We start from the raw sequence: 26,736 nt of genomic DNA on the forward strand, positions 1-26,736 counted from the left end.
AATAAGGATATGACACCATCACAAGGCACAGGAAAAAGTATTCCAGTAAAGAGTGCAATTCCAGGAAAGCAGGAGAAAGTAGAAATGGGAAAGCAGTAGGAAGAGAGATGCAGCCAGGGAAGGAAGTGGTGCAGGGCTGGCCATTTCTCAGTGAGCAGAGCTACCGAAAATGCAGCTGCTGCAGTCACGCCCAGGCGGAGAGAGGGACAGGAATGTGTTACTAACTCCTGCATCCCACTGGTCAGAGATTAGCCAGGCAGCCTGTTAACTTGCCCACATTTCTGCGGCAGGAGGAAAGTCCAGGCTGGAAACCCATGATGCGGGCAGGTGCACAGCCCCACCTGGCAGGATGCACCTTGTGGAGTCCGTCAGAGCTTCCGCACCAGTTCTGACCTCCTCCAGCTTTGTCACCAGAAGCTACCACTAAGGGACACAGACCCTTCCTACCAACGCATTTCCCTCCTTTTGAAAAGATGTGCGTGTTGCAGTCCGCCACCCATGTGGATGAAGAATCTTTCTCCACGTCTCCCAGCAATGACTCCATGTTCAAGCTCATCTTCCAGTCAGAAAACGGCTTTTTCCTTGGTGGAATATTATCTGCTGGTGACTTGACAGCTGTCATCACTAGGCCCCCTCATACTCCCACGTTCCTCTGTCACTCCAGTGGAACTTCCTGTGCAAATTCTACTGGCTTCAGTTGCTTTTGCCAACACTTACACATGTTCTGAATTTTATGGCTTGTCATTGTCTCTGAGTCTTGCTATAGACTTAGTTTGTGGGTCTTTCCACAATCCTATGTGATTTCCAAGAGAATTCCATTTGGCCCAAGCCACTGCCCCGTTCATTGTGGAACCAGAAAGGATTGTTTCAAAATTGTTAAATGTCGGCACTGACTAGGGTACAACGTCACCAAGACTCACAATGGGATGATGAGGGTGTAAACGTGTACATAATTTCTGGAATATGTCTTCAGCACCACTAAAATATTTATAACTTTAAATATCTTAATTCCCTCCTAGAAAATTTTTCTAATAAAATTTTCAGCAATCTGGTCAGAGATTTATTCAAAAATATATTCACTGAAGTATTATTTTAATAACCACAAATTTAAAATATTATAATGGATTGTAATACATTTTTAAGTTGGAGTACTACATACATATTAAAAATAGTATGTCACAGGGAAATGTCACAGTTTGCTGTTAAATAAACAAAAGTACAAGGCAGATTTCCAGTATTTTTATATCAGCTATACAGAAAAAGTAACCCTGGAAAGAATCATGTAATAAGCTGTCTCTTAGTTATTACACTACTGGTGACATTTCCCCCCACTTTACACTTTTCTGTAGTTTTCACTCTTACTAGAGTGAACACGTTACTTTGATAATCAGAAAGGTAATGAGAAATACAGCTGAAATCTTGAGACCCTCCTTCACATCAGATAAGAGTAGCTTTCACAGGCCTCCACAAAATCACCACATCTAAATGCCTCTGCTTTTAAGTTACAAAGGAAGGAAGCTGTAGCTGAAAATCTTGCCATCAAGAATTTCAAAACAGAAAGCACTTTCCTTATGACTTCAAAACAACTGATGGGAGAGTCCTGTTTAGTTTCTTGCATATTTCAAGCATGATTTTATTGAAAGAAAATTCCCCTGGTTTTTGCCCTGGAATTGCTCATAATGGAATTTTTAGAAATCATCTGTTTATTCCTCTTCATAAACAGTGACAAGACAATTCAGACCTATGTTGCTACTATAAAAATGGTCCAAGTTCTGTCCCTCAACATCCAAACTGCCCAACGTCTTCTTTGAGCCTCAATGATAGCAACACACAAAACCTGTTTAACCCTAAGACTGTCAGTAAGTTGTTTCTTGAGTTTACTGAATTCTTAAAACAAAAAAAAATCTAGGAAACAGAGGAGTTTCAAGGAAGCACATGAAGTTGGAGGATACATTTTCCTTTGCAGGTAATTATGAGCAACATTTTCTTCATACTTTTACTTTCAATTTACATTTATTTTTATTATTTTCTGAGGCCAGAAATGATTACACAAGAAAGGAATTACTTTTTTTTCCTCTTAGGATTTTTGCAAAAAAGTTTCACTTTTCATAAACTCCTAAATTTACTCCACTGCTTCTCTTGTTCCATACACATGGTACAGAAATTTTTTCTAATGACCTAAACATTATAACTGAAAGTAAAAGTGAAGCATGTGTTCACTTTATCAAGAAGCCAGTTCCTTGGATTTCAATTTCTGTGGCTTTAGTTTGTTTATTTTTTGAGATTGTATTTAATTTTACATTATTCGCAAACATTTTCCACAGTTTCAAGCAGTCATTCAAACACTTTAATCTACATTATTCTCTAATTTCCTCACATTAGTTAAATCATTCAGCAATTTGATAGTTGCATTACATTTATTAATCAACCTCAACCACCCCAGTTCCTTTAAAATTAACTTAGTAATATAGTAGAAAGTGAGATGCAGAATTCCTTCACCTTATATACCCAGGCTTGCCAAACTATGACCCACAGACCAAACTTCACCTGCCACTTGTTTTTGTAAATGAAGTTCTGTTGGGCCAAAGCCATGCCTACCCACGTCCTACAGCTGCTTTCCAACAACAACAGTAGAGCTGAGCAGTTGTGACAGAGATCGTTTGGCTGGCAAAGAATCAAAATTTACTATTTGGCTCTTTTCAGAAGAAAATTTACCCACCTCTGTTATGTGCAATGCTCTCTGTCCTTAGAAAATGCTTTCAACATTCTGTGACAAATGGCATTTTCTTTTTCAACTAAGATGCTCATTTCTTAAAAACTTCTGGGTATATATATATCATATATATATATATGATATATATATATATATATATATGATGTTATGACGTGGTTCCCACGTATTCATTATTATTAATTACATTATTACATAAACGGGTCTATACTGCATGATGTAATTCTTAAAACCTTACTTACATGACCTTCTGTAGGCTGGCTATTGCTACCATTGACTTCTTTGCTTCCTGTGACATCACCAGCATGACACATGATGGGACATTGCTTTAAAGAGCCACATGACCATACGTAGGAATGGATTCTGTAGGAGTCAAAGGTAAGATAAAAAGATTAAAAATTATGCACTGTATAGTCTTCATTCCTTGGATTTATGACTACATCCATACCTGATCATGCTTGAAAAGGCAGGAAGACTCATATGCAGAAAGCTTCAGAAGTCAATAGGAATTTCTTTGGCTTTATTCCTAAAATCTTCAGCCTTCCTCGTAATTTAACTCACATCCACATTGACTATAGCTACTTCATTTGGGGAAAGAAATAATCATACATCATTTAAAATAAACTATAACATTTCATGCAGTTCCCTCCTAAAATGGTTTTAATTTTCCCACAAAGCAGCACAAAGTAAATGTGATGTCAAATGTATTTGTGGACTTCATGTCAATTTACTGAGCAACTCTAAGGAAGATGCTGAAAATAAGTTGCAAACATCTGTTCTAAGAGTGAAATGGCAAAGTCTCCACTCAGACACTCGGTAGTAACATGCAATATTATAACATCATGGCTCCAAGGGATATGTGATTTTGAAGGGTTTTGAATATACCAACAGATTACACCATTAGAAAGCCTTAAAATAGTATATTTCTTAATTTTAAAAAAAGGTAGTCTAACTTATGTAGGCCATTTAAAAAAGTTAAGCAATGTAATTCCTAAATTATAAATCAAAAACCATCTTAAACAAAATTCAGTATGGTCTGTGATATAAAGAATATTTATATTATTAGTAATAATAAATTATCCATGTAATCTCATTTCTATTATTTACTAAAAGTTCAATACAGTAGTAAGTTCCAAAAGTTAAGCCATTCAATATGCATGCCAGCAAGCTGGCATCTTCTTGAATTACTTATTTAAAAATATTTACTCAAAACTTATTGTGTATGAGGACCTTTGCTTGATAACTAGTCTTAATCTATAAGAAACATGCCAACCAGTGGGGGAAAAACCCTGCAAACAACTCACTAATGCTCCTAAGTATTTTAATAGAAGAATGAAGAAAGCCCCATGAAAAACCACAGTGTGACTTAATCCTATAGAAAAGAGGAAGATGAGGGACTCGAAAGTACATCAGTGAGGTGCAGCTGAGATGGCCTTGAAGAATGAATAATGTTACTCCAGCAAAGGGGATGTTGTTTGCAGAGGCTCAGAATTCAGGAGGGTGGGTGAGGAATAGATTTTGAATGTGGCTTTACTCTTGCCCTGGAACTGAACCCAATGCTGGGGATGAAGAAGCGTTAAGTTGTCCCACATTCTAAGGAGTGCTTTGTAGCTAGGTCCAGACAGCTGCTCCAGAGTGAACTCAAAGGCAGGCAAACTCTTACTACTTCTACTACCTCCAAGCCACCAACTGCACCCCAAGACCCCATTTCTGGTCCATATAAGAAGATTGAAATATCAGGAAGGTAAGGGAAAGGCAATGGTTGGAATCATCAGCCAGGAACATGGCAGGACTTATACAAGAGACACTGTGCTACAGACTAAACTGTATCTCCTCAAATTCTTATTTCAAAGCCCTAACCCTCACTGTGATGGTATTTGGAGATGAGGCTTTGGATTAGGGTTAAGTGAGGTCATAAGGGTGAGGCCCTCATGATGGGATTAGTGCCCTTATGAGAAGAGATCTCATAAAGCTTCCCCCCCCCCACCAGGTGAGGACACAGCAAGAAGGCAGCCGTCTGCAAGCCAGGAAGGGAGTCCTCACCAGAGACCTCAGTCAGCTGGCTCCTTGCTTGGTCTTGCACTTCCCTGTCTCCAGAAGTCCAGGCATGGGACTTTGTTGTAGCAGCCTGAGCTAATACAGGCTGGCATCTCATCCCCTGGCTGGACATCATGTCTGCTGGTGGGATTATTGATTTGCTCTTAAACCTACTTGACTAAAGAAAAAAGAAAAACGGAGAAAAGTATCACATTTTCAGCGTGTGATCCAGCAAAGCTGTGTGAATTTGCCATGGCTCAAGGCTGGCCTCCTTGCAAAGGGACTCAAATAACCAGACCTGGTGGGCTGTGTCACCAGGGGAGGGAGTTGAGAGGTAGAGAGAGGTTAAGCCTAATCGCCTACCGAGTGTTGGTGGAGAGGCCACTAGAGGTGTATGGAAGAACTCACACACATGGCCCGCAGGAGAGCCCAACTGTGGGAACACCCACACAGAAGGTATCAATGCCTGGTTACTGTTAGTGAGGAAGGAGACTTCACAGCCACCAGAGGATGGCCTGGTGAGGTCAGGGCCTGTCTGGTCCATCTGCCCTAGGCCACCCTCTCAGTCCCCAACTCTCAGTGGTTAAAACCAGAAGGAGGTTAGAAAGCATGAAAATGCGGACCACATCCTCTTTCTCCTACTGGTCCCACAGGCCTAACTTGAGCTGAGGGAACATACGGAGAGGAGACTGGGATTTTAAATGAACTAGACAATTGAATAATTGGAAGCAACCAAAATGCTATAGGATCTGATGCTTTTGCAAATGGGTAATTAAAAATGGATTATGGGGGGAGTCGTCCTGCGTTCTGGAAACATTAAAGAGTTAGTATAAATAGGTCTTAGATACCACCAGTTATGCAGGAACGGGGAAGAGGCAATCATTGTTCAGAAAAGAGTAATTCATTTTGGATCGATTTAAGACAAATTCCTATTCCATCACTTTTCCCACTCTCTAGCAGTGTCTTTTCTAGTTTATTCCCTTTCAAATTCCCTTTTTAACAATCTCTCACCTGATCTGTTACTATTATACAATAATAATAAGAGCAAGAATCCTTATGACGCTTTTTGTTGAAAGAAAAAATGACTATGTCTTTTGAGGGAAATGTTTGTTCAATTCAAAAGTTGATCTCAGACACAGCCATCAATCTTATTAGCTTTCTGTTTTATCATTTTTGCTTTTTCCTCTACATCATGTTCATATGACAGCCAACTCCTTAGTCCTGGTTTTACTTCTCAATTCTATTATCCGATAACAATTTTTCCTTTGAGACTTTTCTTGGATTTTTTTTCTTTCTATCCTCTCTGTGGAACCTTCACCAACTCTAGAGGACACACCTAAGAGCAATGTTCCTTATGCCTTTTCTTTTCCACCCAGGAAACAAGCTTCCGGGATGGCCACCACAACTGATGAACTCTGCAGGAGGCAGAGAATGAAATTAGCAAGTGCGCTGAAAGGCACAGGAAATGCATTCAGACCCACTGGATTCTCAAATGGAAGGACCCGGGGAACTGCTATAGCTTTTTGGCTACATCTGTTTACCCCTTGAGCTTCGAAAGAATGAATAAGAGCACCTAAGACTGTGGTTCAAAGCTAGATGGACTCTTGCCTTTCATACCCCATGTAGTCTTATCTTTCAGTTATTAGCTTCCTAGAAGCTAATAATTACTAGCTTTATTAACTAATAAATTATTAGTTTATAGGAAGTTAGCAGGCTAGCTTTTCCAGGAAACATCTAATAAGGGGTAACCAAAATATTTAAAAAACAAAGAAGTTCAACTCAGCTCTTATGCCATTTTGCCCCAATAATCTATTTCAAGTTAAGTGACATACTCTTCAAAGTGCTATGAAAATAGATGTTCTCCAAAAGTGCAGAGCAGTGATAACGGAAGATTACCGCTGACCTGTTCAGATTGCTGGCCTCCATGTGGACAAACACATGTTTGGGGAAATGTGGCTCTTACCCTGGAGCTCAATCAGTACATATTTAAATGGAATTAAAAGCAAAAAATGATAGATACTCCAAAGAAGGTCCAGTCAGGTACCCACTTTTCATAGAGAAGAAAGATGCGTCCCAAAGAAGCCAAGTGACTTTCTCTGACCAGCAAGGCTCTCTAAGAATAGATATGCATTTCCATAAAAGATGCAAAGATGCTCTTTAGAGCTGGAGTGGACACTGAGGCACCCATCACCCCAGCTGAGAGCTCAGAGCTGAGTCTCTTCCCAGAAATGCTCTCAGTGGAAGAGAGCTGCCTAGTACAAGGTCACAGTCCCTCCCTGGGGAACTAGCCTGCTTCCCTGGAGTTGGAACATCTCTAAAGGGTCATCTCAGCTTGAGAACACTCCCCATAGGAGTTGTCAGCTGAGGCCTCTGCTGCCAGCATCCCACTCCCCTTCTCCTTCTTACCCACCTCACTTCCATCGGGCGCTGCTCCTGAGAACATGCCCTGGTGAGTCTCCTGCATGTACACTCCTATCTCGGAGTCACTTCCCAGGGAACCCAGCCTACACAGATAGTGTATTCTATTAGTTGAGAAAATGGAGGGTTGGGAAAGACTTGGATTAAATGGACATAGAGTATTGTGGGACTTCCTTTAGCTTGACGATATGCACTGTGAACTGTCAATGAATACCCAGAGATATCAAAAGTTATTTCGTCACAGAACCTCTTTTAATGTTGAACAACTTCTGAGACTTGTGTTCTGCGGAATATGCTCTGGGAAACACGAATGCAGTTCACTCTATAATTACTAAAGTTACTCAGCTCAATATTTTCAGTAATGGCAGAAGGATGGAAATAGCAATAGGGGAACAATAAAAAACAATAGAAGGATGCTTAAAAAAAGATATGTCCATTAAGTAAAATATTATGCATCCATAGGAAAAAAAATGAGAAATTCTTTCAGTACTAGAATGAAAAAGTAGCCAAAGTATATTTTTAAAGTCCAAACAGCAAGATTAGTCAATAGTGTGTATTTGTTTCTAAGAAGGGGAAGGAAGGAATACATGTGTTCATTTTCCTGTGTGTGCACAAACTACTGACAAAGACGCACAATACAAAATGGGAGCATCAGTTGTTTCTACGGAAGGAAATTAAAAGCACTTCGTACCTTTTGAATTTTAAACTGTGGAAATAGATGACCTCTTTAAAAAACTGAAAAATTAAAAATTAAAAGCAAAACACCACAAACTATTAGCAGATATTTAAATACTTTGTATAATCATATACAAAGAAACTCTGGAGAAAAAAATGTATAAGATCCTCAAAGTTAAAAGTTAAAAGATAAGTCAAAGTTACTTAGACTATGAGCTCCTTGAAGACAGGAACCACTTCTCATTCATTTATTCATAATGCCTACAGCCTAGCACAGGGTGTCAACCAAGAGGAGGCAGTCAATAACTTGTTTTTTAATTGAATCCTATTGCTTCCGTATAGCAATGGATTTAAAATTAATCTTTCTTTCCTTCCTCTTTCTTTCTTTCTTTCCTTTCTTTCCTTTCTTTCTTTCTTTCTTTCTTTCTTTCTTTCTTTCTTTCTTTCTTTCTTTCTTTCTTTTTTTCTTTCTTTCTTTCTTCCTTCCTTCCTTCCTTCCTTCATTTCCTTCCTTCCTTTCTCTGTCTCTTTCTTTCCTTCTAAAAAAATTTTTTTTTAAAGTGGGATCCAGAGAAAATCTAGAAATAGAGAAAGAACAGCACATTCTCTTAATGTATTTTCCTGACTTGGTTTTCCCCTTATTAGCTTGTAGTCAGCAATATTTAAAAGTATCTGGAGCTGTGCTGTCTAATACAGTAGCCACGAGCCATATGTGGCTATTTAAATACACAAGTAAAACTGAAATGAAATGAAACTAGAAATGCACATCCTCAGCTGAGCCAGCCACATTTCAAGTGCTCAGAAGCCACACGTGGTTAGTGGCTACCATACTGGACACAGCACACAGAGATCATTGTCATCACTGCAGAAACTTCTTCTGGTCAGCCCTGACCTAGGTATAGTACAGACTTTGGTTTCAGGCACATCTGGGTTAGATTCCAGCTTAGCCACTTACTAACAGTAAGGTTTAGGGAAAGTTAATTAATGTCTCAGAGCCTCAGTTTCTTCAACTGTAGCCTAGGGAAAATGATGATACCTATGTCCTGGGTTATTGTGAAGTTCAAGTGAGCTCATCCATGCAGACGACACAGGACACAGTGAGCATCTGAACATGCTACCCCTTAGTGATTATCCCCGCTGTGAATAGGACACCTCACTATTAACAGTCATCTCATTCCTCAAACAGGCTCTTCCACTCTCAGGATTGGAAAGAGAAACATCCTCAGAGGCCATTAATATCCTCAGAGTCTAGTTCCATGGTATTACAGTGCCAGTTTACAATGAAGAAAGCTTGCACCAATTCCTTTTTCAGGGAAGTCTTGTTAGAAAAAAAGTGTTGGGTGAACTCAACATGTGTTGTCAGTGATGCGGTGAATTTACATTCTGGTGCAAGCTCTTTACTGGGTCAAATTCTGGGAACAAACATCTTCATACTTTGGATTGCAGTGGTCTAGATGGGAACACATACCCCTTGATAGGACTTTAAAATTCTCACGAAGAAGAAATCTGTTCAACTTTTCCATGAATAGGGCAGAGTCTAGGACAGCAGAATTGAAGGGGAAGAGACAGCTGGCTCAGGTGAGGCTGTTACAGCTGATAAATCTGAGCCACGTTTTGAAGAACATAAAAATCATAATGAGGAAAGAGAGAAGCGGAGAAGAATGACAAAGGAGAAACACTGAGAGAAAGGGAAGAGAAAAAAGGGAGAGACAACTTGTAGCTTGAGCTCTCCAAGAATAAAACAATATTTTCCTTTTATCTCATAGACTAAGACATCCCCTTGTTAACTTGCACCTTCCCAAATGGAAAACCAGGTAGACCTCAATTTAGTAGCGGCCAGTTTTGGCCCTAGTCCTACATGAAGTATTTTCATATAATCGGAATATTCAATATATATAATTTTAAACTCTAAAAAAAAAAGCTATTTTGGTGACCTTCTGACCCTTCAAATATTTGCAGTTAAAAATAAATGAGCCAAAAAGCAAAAAGTTCCTAAGTACCTGTTCAAAATGAATGTTCTTCTTTGGCACTCTTCAGGTATTTGTATAAAAAGATCTATATAAAAATCATTCTTCATCATAAAAATCAGCCAGTCATTACTAAGCAATTTTCCAGTACTGCCACTACAGATAATTGTTTAACTATTAAAGCGTATGTTGTGATTTATAACAGTTGTAATGACACCGATCTCTACATGAATGCTCAGTGCTGCTGCGGAAGACATACCTCATCTGTTGCAGCATGAAATGCCATATGACCATTTATAATGATGCACATTTCTTTTTACCTGCTGATAATAACCTATCAGTGGAAATGGCAGCTTAATTATATACCATGTCTCCCACTGGCAAATAACTGGATTCAAACATTTCTATTGCTTCTCACTAATCCCTAACAAAGCAAAAGAGGTACGATTACCACAATCCTCAGAAATAGCACTTACAATTAAGTGAAAAAAAGTGAAGGCAAAGCTGAGCTTTAATTAAATACAGATGCACTTTAGACCAATAATCCCTCAGTACTCTGTCTCTGGTTTTACTAGAGCTGGTTCTCATTCTCCTAATGTTTTATTTTTCTTGCTGATTATATCTCTGGTGTTTCTCATTCCAAATATTTGGCTTTTTATGTAATAGATCAAACGACCTAGCCCAAACTGGCAACACAACTGCATAACTGGGTCCAGTGCCCACACATATGCTGGAGTGGTCCCAAACGTCTTATTTCTAAGACGCTGCTTGTTGGGCTCCTCCCTGACAAGGAGACTAAACTCCTCAAGTCTACATAGCAAAGCAGTAATGCTTACAATACTGCTAAGAGGCTGGCTGTCTCTATTAACAAAGTTTATTTAAAAACTGGCAGAATGCTTGCACTGGTGAGTTCTCGTGTGGTCCATGTGGCTGCTGGCCTTGCTTGGTCTGGATGGTGGAACTTGTCTACCCTTTCAGCATTGTTGGTCCCTTCCTCTCCACCAGAGCTGTGTGTAGTTACCTGGGACACAGCTAACAGAATGCCTGCCCCCAGATTAGGAGACTTAATCCATTTTAGTTCTTCACCTCCTCTTTCCTTGGTCTCATGAAGTAGTCTTATTTAAACAGTAGTTACTAAAACTACTATGAATAGACTGCCTTCGTTTATTCTTTCTAATCTTCGCTTTCCATTTTTCTCTGCTTTCTGCCACTTCTTCCATGGTCCTCAGCCTTTGTGCAAAGAAAACGGGCTGTACTGACATCATCAGTCAGTGTGCTTCATACCTGCTACTGGCTCCATATTTGTTATGGTCTTTAGGATTTTGACCCTTTCTGCTGTGTGTCCTTAATACAGGATGTCCAAGGTGGCTGCATTTTGTAGTTTAAAATGTCAGATTTCTTTTGAGGGCTTCTTTATTTGTTTGTTTTCAGAAGGGGTCATGAAGAGGTAAATACAGGTGGCTGCTTCTTGAACCAGAACCATCCCTAAATAACAGAGGGTGAACTTAAATGATCAAATTACTCATCAGAAGATTCTTTAACAAGCATGGAATGAGAACCAAGCAGATGGAAAGTCTTGTAGAATATCTCTGCAACACGGAAAATTATCTCCACTCAGTTACAGAACTGAGCCTTCTAAGCAACTAGCATTAAATGTGTCACTACCAAGGGCTGGGGCTACAAACGTTCATTTTTACAGAAACGAAATCTCTTTCTTTGGACTCATGTAAACAGTGGTGGTGTTGACCAACTAGACTCCATGCAGACTGCCATTTTTCCATCCTATTCAGTATTAAAATGCTATGATTTCCAAAACTGTAGTGGATGTAATATTGAGACTGAAGGCTCCCTGATGAAAACTGGAGCCTCCCTGAAATCTCACCAAAACCATGGAATGGGCTGGTGGCCTAGAGACTTGGGCCCTGGCCCCAGTTCTGTCTTTAGACAGCTATGTGACCAGAGCAAGGTAGTTCATGTCTCTTAACCTCAGTTTCCTTAGCTTTAAAGTACGGAGACTTGATTGGAAGGTGCCTAAAGTCCCTTCCAGTAAGTACATCCACTAAGATCACATATTTACTGTTTCTTGAATAAATCAGTTGGGAGGAGGGAGAGCCATTCATCTCAGGCAGCTCCTAGTTAGACAAGGAGCCAGCAAGGGCAGCTGGCTTCTTCTCTGAAAATCTGCCCTATGGGTTCTGAAGAAATAAGGTGGTTCATAGAATGCCAAGCCATGCTTAGGAAGGGATGCCAAATCTGTGAAAATCCCTTGGGAGGGAGAAGGAAATTGTATGCCAGTTTGGAAGCCTAGAACTGGACAGAATCAGGGGTCAGAAGTGGAGGACGAGAAGAGTAGGAAGGTTCTAGTTGCTGCATCCTGTTCCCTCTCTCATTGTCCCTGAAAAGCAGCATTGGGAGATGCTTCCCTTGACTGATACTTGGTGGGCCTGTTCGTGGGGCCTTCAGAAAAACTGGCAACACAATTGCATAACTGGGTCCAAGTAAAGGTTTTTCCCATCACTACTACCAGAGGGTGGGGCACCAAAAGCAAGAGACTGGGAAGGATCCTTGGGGAACAAGGTATCGGAAGAGTGAAGAGTCGTGGAGTTGTTAAATCCAGAAGGCAACAGTAAAGGGTCTTTAACCTGAAGGATGCCCCAACCAACACATCTGGAGGGACATAAGCTATGGCTTTGTCTCATGGCTGACAATACTAGGCTGACAGTGCTCTCAATTTAAGAAAGAGATGCTTACAGGGAAGACTATCTAGTGCAAACCCTTTAAAAGAGAGATAAATACTGGAAAAATGCATGCCAGATGGGGAAAGCCTAGTGGAAGAGATAAGAATTTAAACAGGAACTGAAAAAACACAAAACAAAACAAAACAAAACAAAACAAAACAAAACAAAACGGGTTTGTAGAACAGTAAGAAGGATCTTGGACACATGAATCAGGAGGAAGAAATTATGAAGAAATAATTGGGTATAAAATTTTTTAAAAAATAAGGAGTAAGTAAGGAATTAAGTAAGTAGCTTGAATGCTAGAGTGAATACTGTTGGAGCGTGGAAGAACGAGCTACACAGTTAGATCAGCAACATCGTGGGGAACGCTAGGGAAACAGTATTCGGGGAAACTGAAGGGAGAGTCAAGTGACACGGAGGATGAAAGCAGAAACTGCAACTTCTGCCCACATGTGGTCTGGGAGAAGAAAGGAAATAAATGAGAAAACAAGCAAGATGTTTTTGAAACCTGTAAACCTAAGACCACAAAATAAAGAAGATAGTAGAGTGGCAAAGAAGACAAATTAAAAGCAAACCCATATGTAAAGTCAGGCTTATTTTAGCGGCACTGAAGAACATTCAAGCCTGGGAGGAACTTCAGAAATATTCATTAGCGTGAAAGCAAAGGTCAGACTGACATCAGGCTTCTCCAAAGAAACAACAGATCCAAGAAGATAATGGAGTAGAGATCCCACGATGTGGAAGACAAATAACCTTGTACCGAGAATTAAATATCCAGAGAAACCATTATTTGAATGCACAGACCAAATTAATAAATACATAAGCATATGAGATCTCAGAAAAATTCACCCTTCATTGACCCTGTTTAAAATAATTTGGGGAGGAAGAAAAAAGATATAGGAAACAAAGATAAATAAAGAATTCAGAGTCGACTACTGTTTAAATAAGCAAAACATATAAAGCACTTAGAATGCTGCTTGGCACATAGTAAGTACCCAAGTGAAAATGAGATGTTATTATTATCTTCGTCTTCAATACTCTGCTAGATAGTTGTACTGATAGTGACATCATTTCCCAAAACTTAAGAAAATTGCTTTTTAAAGTTCTGTATTAAGTATGATGTTTACTTTTTAGTATGGATCGTTGATTCATTCACTCACTCGTTAGTGTATTTATTTGGAAGATCCTGTCTAATCTTACCAAGCTCTTATCCAAGGTAATTACTCTTCCTGAATCCCTTAGGATTATATTGATAGATTTTCTAATATTGGACCATCCATACAATCCTCAAGTAAGCCTTATGTGACTGTGGTTAGAGCATCTTCTTGCTGTGTTGAGTGTTTACTGTTGTGTTATGTTAGCTAACATTTTACTTAATGTTGAAAAACGCTATTGACTTTTTGTTGCTCTTCTGCCTGACAATCTTGCTGAACTCGCTTACTAGTTTTAGCAGTTTGCTAATTTTCATGGCTTTCATTTATAAACAATGATAATTTGATCCCCTCCCTTTTCATCTTCATGCCTCCTATTAGTTTTTCCAGGGAGGGAAGGCTCTGGAGAGAGACCTGGATTCAAACTCCAATTCCAACACACTGTGGAGTCTGGCCAAGTCACCTTCAACTCCTGGTGTTTCAGTTTCATCACCTGAAAAGTGGTGAGGAAATCACCTCATGGAGCTTGGGGCAATTACCAAAGTGAAGGTGCTTGGCATATGGCAGAAAATAAATACTAACTACAGTCTTCTTTCTGTATCCAACTGGATTGGTTGAAGGACAACCCCTTCCCCCTACCCCACCTCAGCCCCCTGGATATCAGAATCCAAGGATGCTCAAGTCCCTTATATAAGATGGCATAGTATTTGCATATAGCCTACACATATCCTACTGTATACTTTGAACCAACTCTAGATTATTTACAATACTTAACACATTGTAAATGCTATGTAAATACAATGTAAATATTACCTAAATAGTTGCCTTGCAAGGTGAGCAGCAAATTCAAGTTTTGCTCTCTACAAGTTTCTGGAATTTGTTTTTCCTGAATGTTTTCTATCTACCCTTGGTGGAACCTGCAGATATGGAGGTCCAATTGTCCTGAAATACCCACTAAATGAAATTAGGAATGAGAGATGCCTAACCCAATCTTGGAGGTCTAAGGGAACAATTCCCAGAGGAAATAATATCAGAATGCGGTGTCTGGCCCAGGTAAGTGAGTTAGGAAAAACAGGAGAGGAAGAGACATTGGATGAAACAATGAACTGCCAATGAAGGAGGGGCATGTCCACACGTTGAGCAATGAAAGAAAGCCTGGTCTGTTCAGAGATCAGACAGTAGTGCACTGGGTAACTCAGCTCTTCATAGATGAACATTAATTGCTCCACTGGGTAATAAGTCCTAAAAGGAATCATGCTTGATTCATCTTTTTATCCCTCTCAGCACTTGGCAGAGAGCCATGCACAGAAAAGTTACTGAATAAATCATACATATCTGCTATTGTTTCCGAGAGCTTCTGGTCCATTATTACCCTGCCTGATTCAAAACCATAGCCTAGAAGCCAATGCCGTGTGAGCTGCAGAGGCTGAGTAACACACTTTGAATTAACAGAGGTCAAATTTTAGAGGAGAAAAACCTCATATCAAAACAAATAAGCCATCATAAAACCGCATGTCCAAAGTTTTAGAAGTCCTTCACAAAACAATGAGAATGAAGATCTTGCTATCGAGGAGTCAAAAGATACGAAATAATACATTTTTCTTTAATTTGACATTTGGGATTACTGCAGATATTTAAGTGAGAGAATAATGCTGTTATGTCTGCACATTTGTTCTCTTGGATTCTCAGGAAAAGAGCTACCAAATAAATTCAATATTAACAATACTACTATTTCTTACAAAATTTCTCTAATCTTCTTTGTACAATTGAATTTGTTTTCCAAGATAGTTGGGCAAATATTGCAGAATTAAGGAAATGAAAGAATTTTTATATGAAGGAATTTAGAGACTAGGGTGTGGCTTGCTTCTCATTCCTTTCATTTATTGAAGCATTTACTTTGCAATTTATAGAATTTATCCTGTCAACTAATAAAACTGACACAAAATATTAAACATCCCTTTTTTTTTTTTAGTTCCAAAAAAACATTCTAATTCAAAAAGCTCATCTGTGTCATCCTACACATGAATATAAGGATTCCATTGGCAGCCTAGCCCAAAATGGGCCTTCAGGAAATTTTCTACTTCCCGTCCTGACCCTAACAATAAAGAAAATGCTGGCAGATTCTAATAGCTACGTGATCACGAGTGATTTATTTCCAGTCAAATCTAGTCAAACTCCTGTTCTCAGAACCTTGCGTTACTTGACCACTCAGCAATGTGATAGGTTACTGACAACAAAAATAACATAATTAAAGGTCTACTACGTACCAGGCAAGGTGGTAGGCACATAAGGATGTGGTGTTTTCCAAACTTCAGCCTCTCCAACTCCATCATCACAATTCGTGTCATCCTTTGTACCACCTTGGTCATTTATCCAAGGAGAGGAACAGCATGAACACGAGTCAATATAGAATATACCACAGATTCTTAGAGAAAGATCCATCAGTGGAGACAGCGCAGAGGAGGGATACGGTCAGTATTTCCAGGTGGCCAGAGATGGGGTAAAGTTGGGGTTTTGCCAGGAGAACTTCATAGAGAAGGTGACTCACAGAGAGACCAGATGGGTGGTTGTCAGAGGTGAGGGGCAAAATACATGCAGAGGGTCAAAAGGTACAAACTTCTGGTTATAATATAAATAATATAATATAAATAAGCATGGTGACTATGCTTAACAATACTATGGTGAATATCTGAAAGTTGCTAAGAGAATAAATCTGAAAATTTTTCATCATAAGAAAAAAATAACTATGTATGGTGACATGTTCACTAAACTTAGGGATGTGATCATTTTGCCATATATACAAATACCGAATCATAATGCTGTACACTTGAAACTCATATAACATTAGATGTCAATTATACCTCAATTAAAAAAGGAAAAGATGTGAGGGTAAGAATAGGCATATGAGGGACCTAGAATCCATCCTGAGAGGAGCAGACAGAGTGGCTATGACAGGCAAGAAAAGGGTAGAAGGTGTGAAAAGCTTAACACTCTCTTCCGAAGACCTGAAAACTGGCCAGCCCTTTCTTGAAGACACTGCCTGAACATCTCCTCTTTCAGGGTGCCTAGCTCAGTAAAGTCCCTATCATCTTCTTATGTGACCCCAAACCTTCCATACATACATTTGCCTCCTAGGGAAATATTCTGACAGTCGGCTTCAGTCAAAAATTCCTGACTATTAGCCCAGGAGCCAAAATCTCTTTTGCAAATAGCTCAAGTAGTCTTCAGTGTAGTACTTCTAATGGCTTACAGGGCATTTTTGGTTTTATGTTCTACTTTTATCTCAATCCTTACATTTCCACAATGAAGTGCATGCCTTTCCCTGCCTCACCTCCATGTTTTTGCTACAACCCGTATCAGTTCCTGCAATGTTAACTTCTCCTGACTCCCAAGATTGAAATCTCAAAGTCACCAGGATCCTTCCTGCACTTTGTACCTCCAACTGAGTCAAAGCCAGTCAAGGGCTTAGAACAGTACCTGCCCCATCCTAGGCACTCAAAATCATTCACTGCTGAAGGAAAGAAATCAACACAATAAATAAAGAAAGTGTATAAATAAATTAGATCTTCCTGAAATAGCTCTTTTATTTCCCATTACTTTTAACATATCCTACTCTTTAGCATCCATTCAGCAAGTATTTATTGAGAGACTATCATTCACCAGGCACTGACAGATGATGGGGATATAGCGATGAACAAAATAACAAAAACACATGCTCTCCTGTAGCTCATGCACAAATGGGGAGGGATGGGAATTAACAAAGAAATAGGTGAATAAAACATATATAAGACCATTGTCCCTTATCTGAAAATCTTATATCAAAAAGGCTCTAAAAATTGAAAGTCTTTGTTTAATTTATTGAGCAACAAAACATAAACTGGCATAAGCCTACTTATAATCTGTATTTAATTTCACTTCGGAGGAGGTACCTGAATAAGCTTACCATCTACCATAGTTGTCGTATGGGGTACAGCAAAGGCATTGTATCGCTCCACCAGTGTGCGCTGGGAGGGCGGCCGTAACAGAACATCACAGACAGGGTGGGTTACACAACAGAAAGTTATTTTCTAACCGTCTGGAGGCTGGAAGTGCAAGATAAAGGTGCTGGAAGGGTTGGTTTCCCTAAGGTCTGCCTTTCTGGCTAGAAGACAGCCATTGTCTTCACTACATCCACACATGGCCTTCCTCTACATACGTTCATTCCTGGTGTCCCTTCCTTTACTTATAGAGATAGCAGTCCTACTGGACTAGGGTACCACCCTTACAATCTCATTTAATCTAAATTACCCCCTGAAAGCCTTGTCTCCAAATACAGTCACATTAGGGGTTGGGCTTCAATATATAGATTTGATGAGGACAGGGAGAGACACAGCTCAGTCTGTAACAATTACCTTTCTAAACACTGAGAAAAATCTGAATTCTGAACACACCTGAACCCGAGTTTTGGATAGGGTAGTATAAACTTGGTAGTATATCAGACAGTTATGGGTATGGAGCAGAATTTGAGTGGAGAGGGCTGCTGAGAGTGCAACATGAAGTACACCAGTCAGGGAAAGTCTCACTGCAAGGGGGGCATCTGAGCCGAGCCCCCCACCAGGTAAGGGAGTGGGCCATGTCTGAGAGAAGAGCATTCCAGGCAGGCGGAAGAGCAAGTTCAAAGACCCTGAGACAAGAACACAGCAGCACGGTTGAGGACTAGAAAGGCTGTCGGTGCGACTGAAGCCCTGAGCTAAGGGAGGAGGAGGAGACCAGGTAATAGAGGTACAAATCACTGAGGCCTTACTGACCGCTCTGATGGAATCTGGCTTTTACTGAAGTGAGATGAGAAGGCAATGGAGGATTTTGAATAAAGGTGTGGCATGACCTGATTAATGTTTTAACAGGACCACAACGTGTGACTGGTTATTGCCAAAGATGGCGGCCGTCAGTCAATGTCTTCCTTCCACAAACAAGCATGACGTTCTACACAGCAAGTGGCTGAGTCTCTGTCTTCTCCCCTCGAATCTGACTTCCTCCTTTACAGAAGCTGGATACTATGTAAGAAACTTGACAACCCTGAGGCCACCATGTTGTGAGTAAGCCCAATGCAGCCATGTGGAAAAGACAAGAACGAAGGAACTCAGCCAACAGCCAGCACTAAGGCCCCATATAAATGACCCAATTTCTTGAGCAAAATCTCAGATAGTCCTTGATCTTTGGAGTTATACCAGCTGGGACCACACACATGCTGGAGTAGACACAAATCATTGCCACTGGGTCCTGTCCACATTTCTAACCTTGGAACTTTGAATAAATAAAAAGGACTCTTATTTTACACTACTAAACTTGGGGGTAGTTTATTACATGGCAATTAATAACTGACACGGAAATTGACATGAAAGCAGGTGATGGGGAGACACCTGAGGAGTAAGTAGCAGGGACACTGTTAGTGAAGCTAGAAAGGCAGTGATGAAATTATTATTAGAGGCTGGAGGAAGGGGAACTCATGTAACGTGGTGGCAGATGTTTGGCTACAATAATATGGTAGAAAGAAAAGGTATCAAATGAACTTGTGGACCTGGCGAAGAAGATTTCTGAATTTGATACCTGGCTTCATTTCCCTGCCGAGGAGTAATTACAGGAAGAGAAAACGGAACTAAAACGCTCAAGCCAAATTTAGAGGAAATCATTCAACCTGAATTTAGAGGAAATCATTTAGGTTGGAAAATAAAACTTATCTCTCAAGGCAGCAAAAGATTCTCAAAGAAAGAAACAGTCTCAGGGCAAAGATCAAATTCAAAGTCTATTAGCACAAAGTACTCACAGGTTAAAGATCAAATCAGGTATGCGGCTGGAAAAAATTTAAGAGAGTACCTCTAGACCCTGTCAGTGAGACCAAAGTGTTTATAAAAATTTTAAGGGCTTTTCCCACAGCATTCTGACTCACAGCCAAAGTAAACTGGAGACTGCTTTAAGAATTTTCTGGGTATGTCTTTCCCAATGGAATGAACCTCAATGAAGTTTACAGGGAGTCTCCAAGGTTTATAAGAAGATTGTACAAAAAAAAAAAGTACCCTCAGCTAAACAAAAAGACGGACACAAACTGTCTCTAGAACCTTAACTCTCTGCGATCAGGGAGCAGCCTACGTAATGGCTAACGGGCTATTTCTAACTGGCTGTGATGGCTATTTCTTATGGAAAAGGAAGTCTCCGAAGGAGGAACCTTTAACTTCACAGCCAGCCCAGCTGAGGTGTCAGACACACAAATGAGGAAATCTTTTTGAATGTTTCATTCCCGAGCAGCCTAGGAGGAGCCAACCAGCTGAATGTCGCCCAGATTGCAGAATCATGACAAATAACAAATTACTGTCTTTTAAGCCCCTGCATTCCAGAGTGTTTTCTGTCTGTCTGTTACATGGTTTTATTTGTTTGTTTAATGCAGGCAGGGCAGATCATTGAAAACAGATAATTAAAACCGTCTTGGTGGAGAGGGAGGGGAAGGGTAGCAACAGAGACACCAACTCTTGCCATTATGCCATGAGACATGAGAGTGGTGGCCTGCACCCGGGTGGCAGTGGTGAAGGTGGTAAGAAAATCCGATTAAATGTGGGGTGTGAGAAAACTCCAAGACTGACTGACTGATTATCCATGCAACTGAAAGAACGGACTTGCTCTCAGGTGGGATAAAGAAGGCAGTAGTGAGGGAAGTGGTCTGGGGGCTGAAGCCAGGAATCTGATGAATACTAAATATCCGATCAGGGATGCTGAGTAGACTTGTGTATATGAGTCTGGAGATCAGAGGGAGGCCATGACTGAAGACACACATTTATGAAGTATCAGTGTTGGAAGGTACTGAAAGCCAGGAGACTGCAGGAGACGATCACCAAGGGAGTGAGCAAAGACAGAGAAGAGGCCAGGAACTGAGCCCTCAGACACCTACATTTAAAGGTTAGGGAAGCGCAGAACCAGAAAAAGAGACTGAACTAGGTGTTGATGAGAAAAAAAAGGAAACTAAGGAGAGGGGGATGGCCAGGAAGGCAAATGAAGAACTCTCCAGTCCTGCTGACAAGGCATCAAGGAAGAGACCCGACCATTAATCACTGGATTTAACATGGGTTAAGAAATGAGACCACACCCCTGAATGACTGCGACGGATTTCTGGCTGGTTTCCTTAGCTCCAATTTGCCTTTTCTTTTCTGTTTCTTCTTCCATAAATCCTAACCCAGACCAATTTTCCTAAAATAATGTTTTTATTATAATGTTCCAGCAATGTGTTTTGCTATATTACTCATGTTTCCTACCTGTTTTTGCATTCCTCTGCTCAGCTGTCAAACTGTTCAATGATTGTTGAAATCAGTGAGTAAGGCCAACCCCCTGCTGGGTACCCAGGACATAAATTTAGAGACAGACACACAATAAGGTGAATTTACAGGGAGAAGGGCTATTGTAGGGGGATGCAGACAGCACCAAATACACTTATATAAGGGAGAGAATAATTCTGCATGGGCAGTAGAAGAGGGCAGCAGAAGTTAGAGAGAGGGTGGGCATTCCAAGCAGGACACTTGAAGGCTGACAAGGGAATCTAGCAAGTGTGTCTAGAGCACAGAGGAAGTGTGATTGGAAATAAGGCTACAGAGGCTCTCCAAGCCTCACCAGAGCTGTCAGTGGGAAGCCTCTATAGCAGCCAGACACCCCTTTTTACTGCCCCTACACACACACACACACACACTTATTTTTAGGCACAGTGAGCCATGGCAGTCCAGAAATCAAGCACAGAGGATGGGGATAAGGTTGAACTAGATCAGAGATCTTCAAAGTGAGGAGCAAAGAACCCTGGGGAACCCCCACAACTTTCCACGATCTGCATGACTATCGAGAGTTCCAAAGAAATGAATTTCCAGATCCGCTACTTCCATGGGAACCCCTTTTCATAAATTAAGTGCCTGAAATGTGTCTGAGGAAAGCAGATTTCTAGCAAGTTCTTTTTTCCCACTTCCCCTTTCGTAATTATGCTTCTCTCATTTTACAAAAGAGAGGCGTATCTCTCTCCCAATCCAGAATCCTACTCTGCACTTTTGGCCCTCCAAGGTGGGAGGGACAGGTGTTAAAATGAATATTAGAGCTCCCTTCTTTCATCAAAGCAGTGATATCAGCACTACCTACATCCACTTCCATATATACACGTCCAATATAGTTTAGTTTTATGTTGATGATTACTTATCAAAGGCTAGTGGGTTATTCTGGTTAACTGTGTACTAGTAACACTTAAAATAACATAAAGAATGATTTTAAATACACTTATTCTGTTAAAAAATGAAATCTCAATGTATGTACTTATCTTGGTTGCTGTGGAGTAAGGAGATCAAAGAAGTTGGAAATATCTAAGCAAAATGTTCAATTAAAAATAATTATTTGAAAATTTTAGAGGTCAGTGCCAACAGTGTGCAAAGGGTACAGCGGAGCCTTGAACAATCAGAGGGAGCAGGGGCGCCAACACCGCTGAGTGGAAAATCTGCTATAATTTACTAGAGGTCCTGGTTCCCCTGTATCCGCGGCCCCGCACCTGCCGTTCTGCACCCGCGATTCTGCATGCGCAGATTCAGCCGACCGCTGATTTCTGATAGTACTGCCGGACTTACTGTTGAAAAAAATCTGCCTAGAAGTGGACCTCGCAGTTCAAACCCCTGTTGTTCAAAGGCCAACGTATTTCTTCTCTCAAATTTTTATCAGAGTTACATGAGCAAAAGAGCCGGTGAGGAGACTTCAGTGATAAAAGGGATCACCGACTGTGTCACTGGGCTCCTTTCGTGTCGTTATGATAATTAGCTTCTTCCCCTGCCTCGCCTACCACCACCACCAATCTTACAGCCATCATATTTTTCTCTTCTGGGGTCATTTTCAGTTTCAGTTCCTTTATTTGACAAAATACTTTGTCACTCTCCTGTCAGGGTTTGGAAAAGAAACAACTATGCAGTCTTTGAACATGACCAGCTAGTAGACATTCAGAGTTTTTTTAAACGCATTTTTATGTGGTCTATATTCAGTCCTCTGCCCTAACAATGACCTGCCAGGCATCACTAGATTCACAGTGGGAAGAAACACTGGAAAATACATGTATATAATACCCTGCCTCCAGGTAGAAAATGCATACCAATAATATCCTTATATTGAACTGAGGTCAAAGAGTTTCTTATTTCCTATTTCTGATACCAGCACTGAATAACTTTTTTTCTAAAGAGTAACATTCCTTGACATACAGCAAATTAATAAATAATAATATATGAAAAATTGGTTATAATCAATTAATAAAATTCACCATTAAATAGTAGTAAACACTGCCAGCAGAACCCACAAATGTTCTCTCAACTCTCCTATGGAGTTTGTCATCCAATCCACAAAACAGGACAGCAGTGAGCACAGAAGGAATGTTCACCCTCAACAGGCTCACGCATTATTCTGTAACCACCAAGTAAATAAATCTAAGAGTAAATATTGAACTAAAGAAAGAAGCTGGCTTCTTGCCGACCCTCAGACCATAAAATCTTCTGAAAAGGGGACTTCCCAAAGACTTGACTACAGCACCTCAGTTGTGATATGTGAGAATCTTCTGATCTCTCCACGAATCCCAGCCTTTGACTTGGATGGATGGGTGGACAGACAGATGGTTAGACAGATAAATACAAACTTACAGATCAATTCATATTTGCCTACTATTTGTCCAACTCCATCAGCAAAAACTATGTAAACTGGACAAATGTTTTCATTCAGGAACCATAAAAATTTTTTTCTCCAAGGAGCCAAGCATAATAGAAACTCCTGTGAATACTATTTGATCATAAAGATAATCTTTAAATATATAACTAATAATAACAATACAAGTACCCCATAAGTATTACTTTAAAACCAACATTCTATCATTATATCACTCTGCATCAAAATGAAATAGGGGTTGATTGTCACTGTCCAATTGCAGGAACTGTTTCTATGGAGATAACATCTCCATTCATAAGTGCCAGGGATCTTAGATCTGTTTGGAGTTAAATTCCAACTCTACCACTTTCTAGCTCTGTGGCTTTGGGGAAGTTATTCAATTTTCTAAGCCTCAGTTTCCTCAGTTATAAAATACAGTCCCCAACACCATCGTAAGTTTATGATGACAACTTTTGAAAATACACACATACTTCGAATAATGTCTGCTATGTAAGAAGAACTCAGTAAGTGTCGGTTATGACTCACTATTTCTCACAGTTCAAGTTGTGGGCTATAATTCTACTCTCTGTATTATCATTAACTAACCTTCAAAAGAATAGTTACATAATGAAGAAAACAGTGAACTCTTAAAAGAGAGAGGAAGAAAGGGCAGCTTTCTAACTTCTCAAATGTTTAAAAAATCGTTTAAGAGTTGAGACGTATTTAAAAAGCTTATTAGAGTTACAGGTATTTTCCTCAGAAAAATCCCCTTCATGTAACTTTTCTGAGCTTCACTCACAGCCTTCCTGAAGTCCACCCAGGGCCAGCAAACCTGAGAGGGAGGATCCTCTAGGATTTAAAACTCTCCAGTTATCAAACTCTATTTCAAACGATTTTACACCCTTGTTTTCCCGCATCCTCCAAAGAAGTTTATAAACGTGCATTTCATTGACAAACATTATGTCTTGTGATATAGCTGTTGACATCTACATATTAATTTCACGGATTAAAACAAAAAGCAGCAAATTCTTTTCCTTAAGCCCCCCAGTAATCTGCAGGAAAATTCCTAATTCCAGAACTATAGCTTCAAATCAGGTTCTGGAGTTTCCACTTCAAATCAGCAGAAAAGACTGAATCTGAAAGTATAGGAACACTCTGCCTATCACAAATTCCAGACCAGCCACCAAACTAACCCCTGTCTGTCGCTCTGTCACAGAGCCGATGGTACTGCATGAAAGGCCATTCTGAATATGACGAAAACTCTGAAAGGAGAAAATGGAAGGGGAAATACGAGGATGTGACATTAAAACACAACCAGAACAAACCTTCAGAGTTTTCTAGTATTCTAACTTTGAGTAAAATTTAAAATGTTCTCCTCATTTTTTAAACCTCAAATGGCTATTACTTTGTCTTTAGTCCTTTCCTTTGTACCTCCTGCCTCTGTCTACCATGCCCACCCCACTGCTTTTTAGTGAAATGACAGGAGTTCAAAATTTAATGTATATTGTACCTGGATGCTTTCCACAGAACAGTCCACCTTCTGCACAGTAGGATGCTGTAACCACCTAGACCTGATCTGTTTATTCAATAGGTCAAAAAAGCCTCTTCAGCGACACTGACAAGATAAGGATGTCTATCAGTTACAAGGAGATGCCATCACCAGTGTCATAACATTAGAAAGTAGCTTTTCAAAACATAATGTAAATAGCGAGTGACAACCACTTTACTTCCAGTTTCAAAACTTCTGCTCACTCTATTTAAGAATCTGTTATAAGCATCATCTAAGAATTAACCTTGCTTTACACAGACTCTGAAGTTGACAAAATTTTAAATGCATGGAAATTGAAGTTAAATTCAATATATTATTAATTAAATTCAAATATATTGTATACTTTTGGAACATGCAATCTCAGTAACACTTGAAAAAATTAACTGGATTTTAAAGCAACCTTGAATAATAATTCCAATGCAATACGAGTCTCCTGCATTTCTTCCCAATTTCTAGCACTGATTTTCTGGAAACAAAGCAGCTCAGCCTGACTGTCAAACGATGACCATTCCTGTAAATTCCGCTCCCAAGTAAGGTAAGTGTCCAGAACGAAAAAGAGGAGGGTAATTTGATTTTGCTAAAAATGGTCAGTCAGACAAGCGGGCTCACACACGAGTTGGCACAGGCCGGCGGGGAGTTTGGGAGGAAGGCAGAAAGAAGCGGGGAGCTGCAGTACCTTTCTTGAACTTTCTGAGCTCCACGAGGTGCAGAACTCAGCGCTCTGTGCAGTGAGACCTCGCCTCCTCCGAACCCGGCAGATCAGCGGGGACAGCGAGGCGCGCGTCCCTCCCTCTCCGCCGGCCGGCGCGTTGCCGGTGGAGCGCACGCCGCCCTGCGCAGCCGCCGACACGGAAAAAGCGCAGCGCTCGGCGGCACCGCGCGGGACCCGCAAGTGGACGAGCAATCTGTGCTCTGCTGGAAGCGAGGAGAGCCCACGACAGGAATAAAGGGTCAGGAGGGGAAAACACCTTTGCACGTAGCGTAACCGAAAACCGAGGTCGCGGTCATATAAGAGGGCGGGGCGGCCGGACCGGCAGCCGGTCGGGGGCAGACGCGTGGGTCAGGCCAGAGCTGGGAGGGGTCCGAGGCGCAGGCTTTCGGGGAGAATTCCCTCGCCCTTGCCACCACCACCACCTCCCTTCCCAGAGCGGAGAAGCCAAGCTCCGTACCTCCATCGAGTCCGGGCTGCAGGGTCGGGGGCGGCAGGCAGCGCAGCCGGGCGGGCGCGGTCACCCGGCTCCCTTTCTCGACGTCGGGCTGTTGCGGCTGCCAGCGAGACAGCAGGGGTTCCCGGGCGCCGGGAACCCAGGGCGTCCCAGCCCCCAGCGAAAAGAAAAGTGAAAGAGAAAATAGCGAGGAGGAGAGGCGAAGATAAACACCTCCAGGAGGCTGGGGGAGGGGCGGGTGGCAGCGGCTCTTGGACCACTGACCCAGGTGTCGTGGCTCCCCGCCCCCTGGGAGGTGTCCGCCACTGCCGTGCCCGGGGGGGGGGGGGGCGCAGGGCCTGGAGGGCAAGAGGGAGGAGGTCTGGGAGCGCCGGCGCTGCCTCGCGGGGACACTGGCCCTGGCCTTGCCCTAGCCCTTCTAGGGCACCTGCAGAGTAGTCATGAGGAGGTGGCCCTGAGCCCACCTGCCACTTCCACAGTGCCCCGCATGGAATGCTAGGCTTCCCGAGCCAAGGCTGGAGACTGGTCGCGGCCCCAAGTCGCCCAGAGGAAAGGGAAAAAAATTGTGTCAGATCAGGATGGGCAGCTACTCCAGACTTTGACCCGCCCCGCAGGTTTATAAGAAAGGCGGCTCT

The 26,736-nt window shown here is 41.1% G+C and overlaps 1 protein-coding gene across 3 annotated transcripts in view; it reads right to left on the reverse strand.

Annotated features, from left to right (window-relative positions):
- The window catches only part of IL15 (interleukin 15), a 75,886-nt gene that overhangs the window by 44,266 nt on the left and 4,884 nt on the right, over positions 1-26,736 (reverse strand). The window contains exons 1-2 of one of the 3 annotated variants that reach the window (XM_015249496.3): positions 26,105-26,235; positions 2,974-3,094 (exon numbers count right to left, since the gene is read on the reverse strand). The gene's annotated coding sequence lies outside the window, so the exon portion shown is untranslated. Of the gene's footprint in view, positions 1-2,973; positions 3,095-25,611; positions 25,737-26,104; positions 26,236-26,736 lie in introns of those variants that run through there. The other 2 variants (XM_015249497.3, XM_072976544.1) reach the window with 2 other exon arrangements.

This window comes from Vicugna pacos, chromosome 2 (genome assembly GCF_048564905.1).
Source record: "Vicugna pacos chromosome 2, VicPac4, whole genome shotgun sequence".
In the NCBI taxonomy this organism is placed as follows: domain Eukaryota; kingdom Metazoa; phylum Chordata; class Mammalia; order Artiodactyla; family Camelidae; genus Vicugna; species Vicugna pacos.